Source organism: Bos indicus, chromosome X (assembly GCF_029378745.1).
Source record: "Bos indicus isolate NIAB-ARS_2022 breed Sahiwal x Tharparkar chromosome X, NIAB-ARS_B.indTharparkar_mat_pri_1.0, whole genome shotgun sequence".
NCBI lineage: Eukaryota > Metazoa > Chordata > Mammalia > Artiodactyla > Bovidae > Bos > Bos indicus.
In genome coordinates this window covers 44,574,335-44,584,249 of record NC_091789.1, presented here as the reverse complement: position 1 = coordinate 44,584,249, position 9,915 = coordinate 44,574,335, and the positions used below count along the sequence as shown (strand labels likewise).

Below are 9,915 nucleotides of genomic sequence, written 5' to 3'. Positions count from 1 at the left end.
CCTCTCACTGGGTGAGCCCATCAGATCATGTGACTCCTGTATGTATAACATATAAATAAGGGCAAGGAGGAGTTGGTTCGACATTTCGTGGATGTTGGGCGTGTGAGAGGATCCTGGAGTGCCAGGTGGAAGGGAACAAACTGGGAAAAGTTAGCTTAGGTTGTATGGATTTGTACCTCCGCATTTCTAACCTAAGATCTCTAAATGTATCATGATTCCTATCCATTGGACTGTAAAGTTTATGTAGGTAATCCTGGAAATAAAGGTAACGAGTCTGAATTGGAGCGAGCTTTTGACAATTATCGTCCACTCTGAAGGGTCTGGGTTGCTTGGAACCCTCCCAGCTTTGCTTTTGTTGAGTTTGAAGATCCCCACGATGTAGCTGATGCTGTCTGAGAACTAGATGGGGGAAAACTGTGTGGCTGCCCAGTGAAGTATAACTGTTGAATGGTGGAAAGAGGAGTCAAAATCATGGCCTACCTCCTTCTTAGGGTCACCACCTTTGAGATTATTATCAGAGGAGGAGTCCTCCACCTTGGACGCAGATCTCCAAGATGGAGAAGCTTCTCCCACTGCTGGAGCAGATCCTTTTCTAGAGATGGGATAAGAGAGAGATACAGTCATCAAGACAGTATGGTACTGGCACAAAGACAGAAATATAGATCAATGGAATAAAATAGAAAGCCCAGAGAAAAATCCACACACCTGTGGATACCTTATCTTTGACAAAGAAGGCAAGAATATACAACAGAGAAAAGACAATCTCTTTAACAAATGGTGCTGGGAAAACTGGTCAGCCACTTGTAAAAGAATGAAACTAGAACACTTTCTAACACCATACATGAAAATAAACTTAAAATGGATTAAAGATCTAAATATAATACCAGAAACCATAAAAATCCTAGAGAGGACATAGGCAAAACACTCTCTGATATAAATTACAGCAGGGTCCTCTATGATCCTCCTCCCAGAGTAATGGAAATAAAAGCAAAAATAAACAAATGGGACCTAATTAAACTTAAAAGTCTTTGCACAACAAAGGAAACTATAAGCAATGTGAAAAGACAGCCTTCAGAATAGGAGAAAATAATAGTAAGTGAAGCAACTGAAAAAAAATTAATTTCAAAAATATGCAAGAAGCACATGCAGCTCAATTCCAGAAAAATAAATGGCCCAATCAAAAAGTGGGCCAAAGAACTAAACAGACCTTTCTCCAAAGAAGACATACAGATAGCTAACAAACACACGAAAAGATGCTCAACACCATGCGTTATCAGAGAAATGCAAATCAAAACCACAATGAAGTACCATCTCACCCCAGTCAGAATAGTTGCTATCAAAAAGTCTACACACGATAAATGCTGGAGAGGGTGCAGAGAAAAGGGAACCCTCTTACACTGTTGTTGGGAATGCAAACTAGTACAACCACTATGGAGAACAGTATAAAGATTCCTTAAAAAACTGGAAATAGAACTGCCATATGACCCAGCAATCCCACTGCTTGGCATACACACCAAGGAAATGGGAATTGAAAGAGACACGTGTACGCCAATACTCACTGCAGCACTGTTTACAATAGCTAGGACATGGAAGCAACCTAGATGTCCATCTGCAGACAAATGGATAAGAAAGCTGTGGTACACAAAAAAGAAAACTACACACCAATATCACTGATGAACATAGATGCAAAAATTCTTAATAAAATTCTAACAATCAGAATCCAACAACACATTAAAAAGATCATACACCATGACCAAGTGGGCTTTATCCCAGGGATGCAAGGATTCTTCAATATCCGTAAATCAATTAATGTGATACACTACATTAACAAATTGAAAAATAAAAGCCATATGATTATTTCAATAGATGCAGAGAAAGTCTTTGACAAAATTCAACATCTATTTATGATAAAAACTCTGCAGAAAGTAGGAATAGAAGGAACATACCTCAACATAATAAAAACTATATATGACAAACCTACAGCAAATTTTATCCTCAATGGTGAAAAAATAAAAGCATTTCCCCTAAAGTCAAGAACAAAACAAGGGTGCCCACTTTCACCACTGCTATTCAACATAGTTTTGACAACAGCAATCAGAGCAGAAAAAGAAATAAAAGGAATCCAAATTGGAAAAGAAGAAGTAAAACTCTCACTATTTGCAGATGACATGATCCTCTACATAGAAAACCCTAAAGACTCCACCAGAAGATTACTAGAGCTAATCAATGAATATAGTAAAGTTGCAGGATATAAAATCAACACACAGAAATCCCTTGCATTCCTATACACTAATAATGAGAAAATAGAAAGATAAATTAAGGAAACAATTCCATTCACCATTGCAAAGAAAAGAATAAAATACTTAGGAATATATCTACCTAAAAAAACTAAAGACCTATTTATAGAAAACTATAAAACACTGGTGAAAGAAATCAAAGAGGACATTAATAGGTGGAGAAATATACCATGTTCATGGATCAGAAGAAGTAATATAGTGGAAATGAGCATACTACCCAAAGCAATCTACAGATTCAATGCAATCCCCATCAAGATACCAATGGTATTTTTCACAGAGCTAGAACAAACAATTTCAGAATTTGTATGGAAATACAAAAAACCTTGAATAGCCAAAGCAATCTAAAGAAAGGAGAATGGAACTGGAGGAATCAACCTGCCTGACTTCAGGCTCTACTACAAAGACACAGTCATCAAGACACTATGGTACTGGCACAAAGACAGAAATATGGATCAATGGAACAAAATAGAAAGCCCAGAGATAAACCCACGCACCTATGGACACCTTATCTTTGACAAAGGAGGCAAAATATACAATGGAGAAAAGACAGTCTCTTTAACAAGTGGTGCTGGGAAAATTGGTCAACTGTTTGTAAAAGAATGAAACTAGAACACTTCCTAACACCATACACAAAAATAAACTAAAAATGGATTAAAGATCTAAATGTAACACCAGAAACTGTAAAACTCCTAGAGGAGAACATAGGCAAAACACTCCAACATAAATCACAGCAGGATCCTCTATGACGCACGTCCCAGAATATTGGAAATAAAAGCAAAAATAAACAAATGGGACCTAGCTAAAATTAAAAGCTTCTACACAACAAAGGAACTATAAGCAAGGTGAAAAGACAGCCTTCAGAATGGGAGAAAATAATAGCAAATGAAGCAAAGGACAAATAATTAATCTCAAAAATATACAAGCAACTCCTGCAGCTCAATTCCAGAAAAATAAATGACCCAATCAAAAAATGGGCCAAAGAACTAAACAGACATTTCTCCAAAGACATACAGATGGCTAACAAACACATGGAAAGATGCTCAACATCACTCATTATCAGAGACATGCAAATCAAAACCACAATGAGGTACCATTTCACGGCAGTCAGAATGGCTGCTATCCAAAAGTCTACAAGAAATAAATGCTGGAGAGGGTGTGGAGAAAAGGGAAACCTCTTACCCTCTTACACTGTTGGTGGGAATGCAAACTAGTACAGCTACTACGGAGAACAGTGTGGAGATTCCTATCTGGAAATAGAACTGCCTTATGACCCAGAAATCCCACTGCTGGGCATACACACCGAGGAAACCAGAATTGAAAGAGACACGTGTACCTCAATGTTCATCGCAGCACTGTTTATAATAGCCAGGACATGGAAGCAACCTAGATGTCCATCAGCAGACGAATGGTTAAGAAATCTGTGGTACATATACACAATGTAGTATTACTCAGCCATTAAAAAGAATACATTTGAGTCAGTTATAATGAGGTGGATGAAACTGGAGCATATTATACAGAGTGAAGTAACCCAGAAAGAAAAACACCAACACAGTATACTAACGCATATATATGGAATTTAGAAAGCTGGTAATGATAACCCTGTATGCGAGACAGCAAAAGAGACACAGATGTATATAACAGTGTTTTGGCCTCTGTGGAAGAGGGAGAGAGTGGGATGATTTGGGAGAATGGCATTGAAATATGTATAATATCATATAAAAAATGAATCACCAGTTCAGGTTCGATGCAGGATACAGGATGCTTGGGGCTGGTGCACTGGGATGACCCAGAGGGATGGTATGGGGAGGGAGGTGGGAGGGGTGTTTAGGATGGGGACCACATGTACACCCGTGGTGGATTCCTGTTGATGTATGGCAAAACCAATACAATCAGATCAGATCAGTTGCTCAGTCGTGTCCGACTCTTTGTGACCCCATGAATCACAGCATGCCAGGCCTCCCTGTCCATCACCAACTCCCGGAGTTCACTCAGACTCACGTCCATTGAGTCAGTGATGCCATCCAGCCATCTCATCCTCTGTCGTCACCTTCTCCTCCTGCCCCCAATCCCTTCCAGCATCAGAGTCTTTTCCAATGAGTCAACTTTTCGCATGAGGTGGCCAAAGTACTGCAGTATCAGCTTTAGCATCAGTCCTTCCAAAGTAATCCCAGGGTTGATCTCCTTCAGAATGGACTGGTTGGATCTCCTTGCAGTCCAAGGGACTCTCAACAGTCTTCTCCAACACCACAGTTCAAAAGCATCAATTCTTTGGCGCTCAGTCTTCTTCACAGTCCAACTCTCACATCCATACATGACCACAGGAAAAACCATAGCCTTGACTAGATGCACCTTTGTTGGCAAAGTAATGTCTCTGCTTTTGAATATGCTATCTAGGTTGGTCATAACTTTCCTTCCAAGGAGTAAGTGTCTTTTAATTTCATGGCTGCACTCACCATCTGTAGTGATTTTGGAGCCCAGAAAAATAAAGTCTGACACTGTTTGTTGCAAAGTAATTAGCCTCCTAGTAAAATAAATAAATTTAAATGTGAATTTCAGATAAGGAACAAATGATTTTTTGTTAAATTTAAATTTATTTATTTTAATTAGAGGCTAATTACTTTATTTAAAATAAAAATAAATAAATAAAATGAAAAGAGAAAAAAGAATGCTGTGGTATATATACACAATGGAATTTTCTCAGCTATTAAAAAGAATGCATTTGAATCAGTTCTAATGAGGTCAATGAAACTGGAGCTTATTATCCAGAGTGAAATAAGTCAGAAAGAAAAACACCAATACAGCATATTAATGTATATATATGGAATTTAGAAAGATGGCAACAAATACTCTATATGTGAGACAGCAAAAGAGACATAGATATAAAGAGCAGACTTTTGGACTCAGTGGGAGAAGGCAAGGATGGGATGATTTGAGAGAATAGCATTGCAACATATAATATTACCAATGTGAAATAGATCACTAGTCTAAGGTCAATGCATGAAATAGGGCACTCAAAGCTGGTGCACTGGGACAACCCTGAGGGATGGAATGTGGAGGCATGTGAGAGAGCATTCAGGATGGGGACACATGTGCACCCATGGCTGATTCATGTCAATGTTTGGCTAAAACCACTACAATATTGTAAAGTAATTAGCCTCCGATTAAAATTAATTAATTAATTAAAAAATAGAGAGATCACTGTCCCAGAAGAGAATTCATAAGCCATCCCAATCTTTCTCTAGGTCTTGTAGCCAATCTAGGTCAAATGAAAAGAGATAGAAGACCAGTTTTCAAGAGGAGTGGTGTATAGGAAATAACTTAATTTGACAGAAAATCCAACTTTTGTTTGAGACATCACAGGTTTGGTGCATTTAAAAAAAAATTAGCTGTTCACATGTGTTTGTCTGTTGGAACAGTGACACATCAAGGTATACTTCTCTATGGTTTGAAATGGATCATATGAGGCATATAATATCAAGAACTGTTATTTTACAACATATCCTTAAGCAAAATTGAATTGTCTTAGAATTTTAGCCTGGCATAAAGTGATAATAAACCTCTATCTCCAACTCAGCTAAAGTGTGATGCTTAATATTATGGAAACAAAAAGTAGCAAAAATTGTGAGACTTTTTGATAGCTGGGATATGGTATGCAGCTTCAGTGAAGCAAGCAGTCTTTAACAGCTGCTGTGAACACAGAGCCAGCAGGTAAAAATTAAAACTGCACCCTTAAGCTAGGTTAGAGGTTGAAAAATTCTACTAGTCTTTTCACTGGATCAAAGGTTGTCCCGTTGGTGTAGAATCTAAGAAGTTTTTAGAAAGCTAGTTTGCTTTAGGTCTTAAGTTCCTTCTGTGATTGCTGTATATGAATACACAGCTCTTTGTGACATTCTTTATTTAAGCATTTGAGACTACTCAAGTTACCAAACGTCCTGCGAATTTAAAGGTATATTATAGAGCAGAACTCTGAGTTACTGTGCAATATTTTTTTCATGCTGTCATTTGTAATATGCTTTGTGAGAATTCTTGGGATTAAATTTTTGGTTACAAAAGTAAATAAAAATATTTCCTGTTCCCTTTCACAGTGCCAGACACTGTACTTGGCACTGATAATTCAAAGAAGGCAGAGATCTACTCCTTGCCTTAAAGGAGCTTATACTTTAGGAAAACGGGTTGCCATCTCTTAGCTAGCGTAATACCATGGAATCAGTGAAATTGGTTATCTTGAAGTCATTTAGAGATAGGGACATCAAGAGGAACACATCATAATGCTTACTTTTAACTCAGGAGATAAACACCAACTCTATCCAATAATATACAATTTTCAAAAATTGAATTGGCCTTGTTATAATAAGATAAGCCAGAAACAGCCAAAGTGTTGTTTGTTTGACTAGAATCTCAAACAATTCTTATTCCATGCCAGTAGTGTTTATTTTCATTTATCTCAAATAATAGAGTGAAAGAATGAAGTTATAGAACACATTTGGATGTCATTAGAAAGATTTGACCCAACTCAGTGTTTAATTGTTAGGAAGCTCATTTTCCAACTGTAATGGGAATGTGTTGCTATTCATAGGTAGATAGACAGAGATAGAGATAGAGATACAGATGTCATAGATGGTTCAGAGTATTTCCAGTTGGATGAGTGGGATGGAGGTTGGATAGAGGTACATGGATAATCTACTTGTGCCCAATTCCCCTTGTAATCAAAAACAGATATGTTTGCTTAAAGATAGCTGGTTGGTATGACTATGAGTCACAGAAAAGATCACTTGGTCATCAGGAAAATAAATTGAACAGCTCTCTAGAACTGGATCTGTATAAAAAAATAAATTATGTGATAGTGAAATTTGATAGAGCCCTTCTTGTGCATGCTCAGTCTTTTCAGTCATGTCCAACTCTTTGCAACCCTCCAGGCTCCTCTATCCATAAGATGCTCCAAGCAAGAATACAGGAGTGGGTTGCCATGCCCTCCTCCAGGTGATCTTCCTGATCTAGGGATCAAACCTGCATCTCCTGTTTACTGCATTACAGGTGGATTCTTTATGCACTGAGCCACCTGGGAAGCCATAGCCCATCTTACCATTTTAAAAATATTTGCCAGACTTTTTATTTGTCTTAGATATCAAGTGCCTTCCTGCTACACTTACTGCTCTTCTATTCCAGAAAAAGAAAGCATCAAATATATTAATAATTACCAATAAAGTTCTCTTTATCAAATATTCTTAGTAGTCTCCTCAAAAATAATTGCACTTCAAAAGAAGACTTTTGAGGGGGAATAATGTTTAACATGATGCCTTTCATATCACACCATGCAGCTGGTCATAAGTCTTTAGGTTAGTCCTTATAAGCTCATTAACTCTGAGTTTTAACCAGCAGATATTTAGGAAGTGCTGCAAAGTCTGTACTAGTCCCTAGTTATCTAAGCCCAAATAGAATACAAATGAGTTCGTGGATGTAAATTCTCCTTGCCTCATTAGCACCTCATAGAAGCACACCATATAGTTTATGGTCATGAAGAATGCAGACCTGGCCATTTCAGAATAATCTGAGACAGTCCTTGAGGAGAACTAAGGGTCCTTAACTTTTTAATGGCTAAAGTATTATTATTTTTTTCTTGCTTGACTGTTTTCCTTTCTTTCTGCATTTTCTCATTTCTCTGATTAAATTTATTCTTTGAAGTTTTTCTACATACAAAAGGCAGGCAAAGGGCATGGATGGAGGTCTATTCTGGGAAGACCTCATAGGGTCCTGCTTGGCTACATATATATATATATATATATATATACACATACATACATATGTATAAACACACAAACACATAAGCCAAAAGTTCAAAATAATACTTATTACTTGAGATGTACTCTTACATCTTCAATTCTCCTTTATTCTATTTAAAAATGAAAACAAATTGCCATGATCCACTAAATTGATTAATAAGCAGTTAAGCCCATATTTGTTTAAAAAAAAAAAAAGCACACACTATTACTGATACAATGTAATTCCACCTCATACCAATTTCCTTGATCTCTTTCTTAATGGGTCTTTCTTGAAATCTACAGCAAAACCACTGCTTACCAAACATCCTAACTAGAAACTGGAGGTGAGTCCTTAACTATTTGACTACCTGACTTGTTACTAGGGGATAAGAAGAACAAAAAGCAGCATTGTTTATTATCAGGTTAATTGTCACAGGTTTACTTCACCCCACATTCTATGGCATTATTAGAGACTACAATCTGATTTTTTACTATCTTAGTAAGAAAATACACAATCCAAAGCTATTGTCTACTTTTTAATCCTTGAGGTATAATTTATTTAAAATATAATTTGCTCCTTAAAAATGCACATTTCAATGAGTTTTGACAAATGTATGCAGTCATATAATCAAAATCATAATCAAGCTATAAACTATGTCCATTATCCCAGAAAGTTTCCTTATGCTTCTTTGTAGTAAATTTCTAGGTTCTGGAAGCTACTCAGCTATTTTTGTTTGTTTGTTTCTATAATTTTGCTTTTTCTAGAATCTCATATATAGAGTCATACATTATGCAGTCATTTGTCTAGCTTGTGTCATAGCATAATTCTTTTAAGATTCATTAATATCATTGCATGTTATTGCTGACAAGTAGTATATTGTATGTATATAACTCAATTCTATTAATCCATTATCCATTACCTATTGATGGACAGCTGAGCTGTTTCTAATTTATGGCTATTATGAATAATACTGCTATGAACATTCATATAAGGTCTTGGAATAGACATATATTTTTCTCTTGTGTAATTACCTAGGAGTGCAATGGCTAGATCATATGATAGGTGTATGGCTAACAATTTAAGAAACTGCCTAAGTGTTTATTACAGTGGATGTACCATTTTTCACTCACAGTAGCAGGGAAGAAGGACTCTAATTACTACACATTCCTGCCAAAACTTGCCATTTCCAGTCTTTTTAATTTAGTCATTCTAGTTGTGCATAGTTCTATCTCATTGGAATTTTTGTCTTATTTTCATAGTAGTAGCTGAGAAAGAAAATTAATTAACTATTTATACTACAATTGTCGTGTTTAAATTATCAGAAATACTTATTCCAGTTCAAGAGATAGCCAGACGACAGAACACACTGCTAAAATGTCCTTCCAAATTGTTCTCTCCTTATGATACAAGGTTCTGAAGCCCTAAAGATACATTGATTTTCAATGCATTTTTTGAAAACTTCAATATTATATCTTAAATGTATTGTAGGAGTACAACTAAAGCCTTCAACCTGCTATTTTAGGAGGTTTGTTGTTTCTTTTAATATCTGACGAGTTTAAGCATATGAAGAAGGAATAGATCACAAACTTTAGTCTCAAGGAATTAAAACAAAGCTACAATAACAAAACAGAAAAGCAAAATTAGAACCTAATAATTCTGTTTTATGATTAAAATATTGCCTAAACTGAGAAGGTTTAGGATTGGCAGGATTGTGAAAATGAGATTGGAAGGGAAGGGAAGCAAAAGGTCAAAATGGTGCTTGATCTTAAATGGCATGCCAAGGAGCCACAATATTAAATGACTTTTGTCTGCATGTGTGTGTATGCATACTACCTCATGTGTTGCTCTCCATATATTT

General features: G+C 36.4%; 1 pseudogene; it reads left to right on the top strand.

The window, feature by feature from the left end:
• The first annotated feature begins 204 nt into the window (after positions 1-204).
• On the top strand, positions 205-5,576 carry LOC139180914 (serine/arginine-rich splicing factor 3-like; annotated as a pseudogene).
• The last annotated feature ends 4,339 nt before the right edge of the window (positions 5,577-9,915 follow it).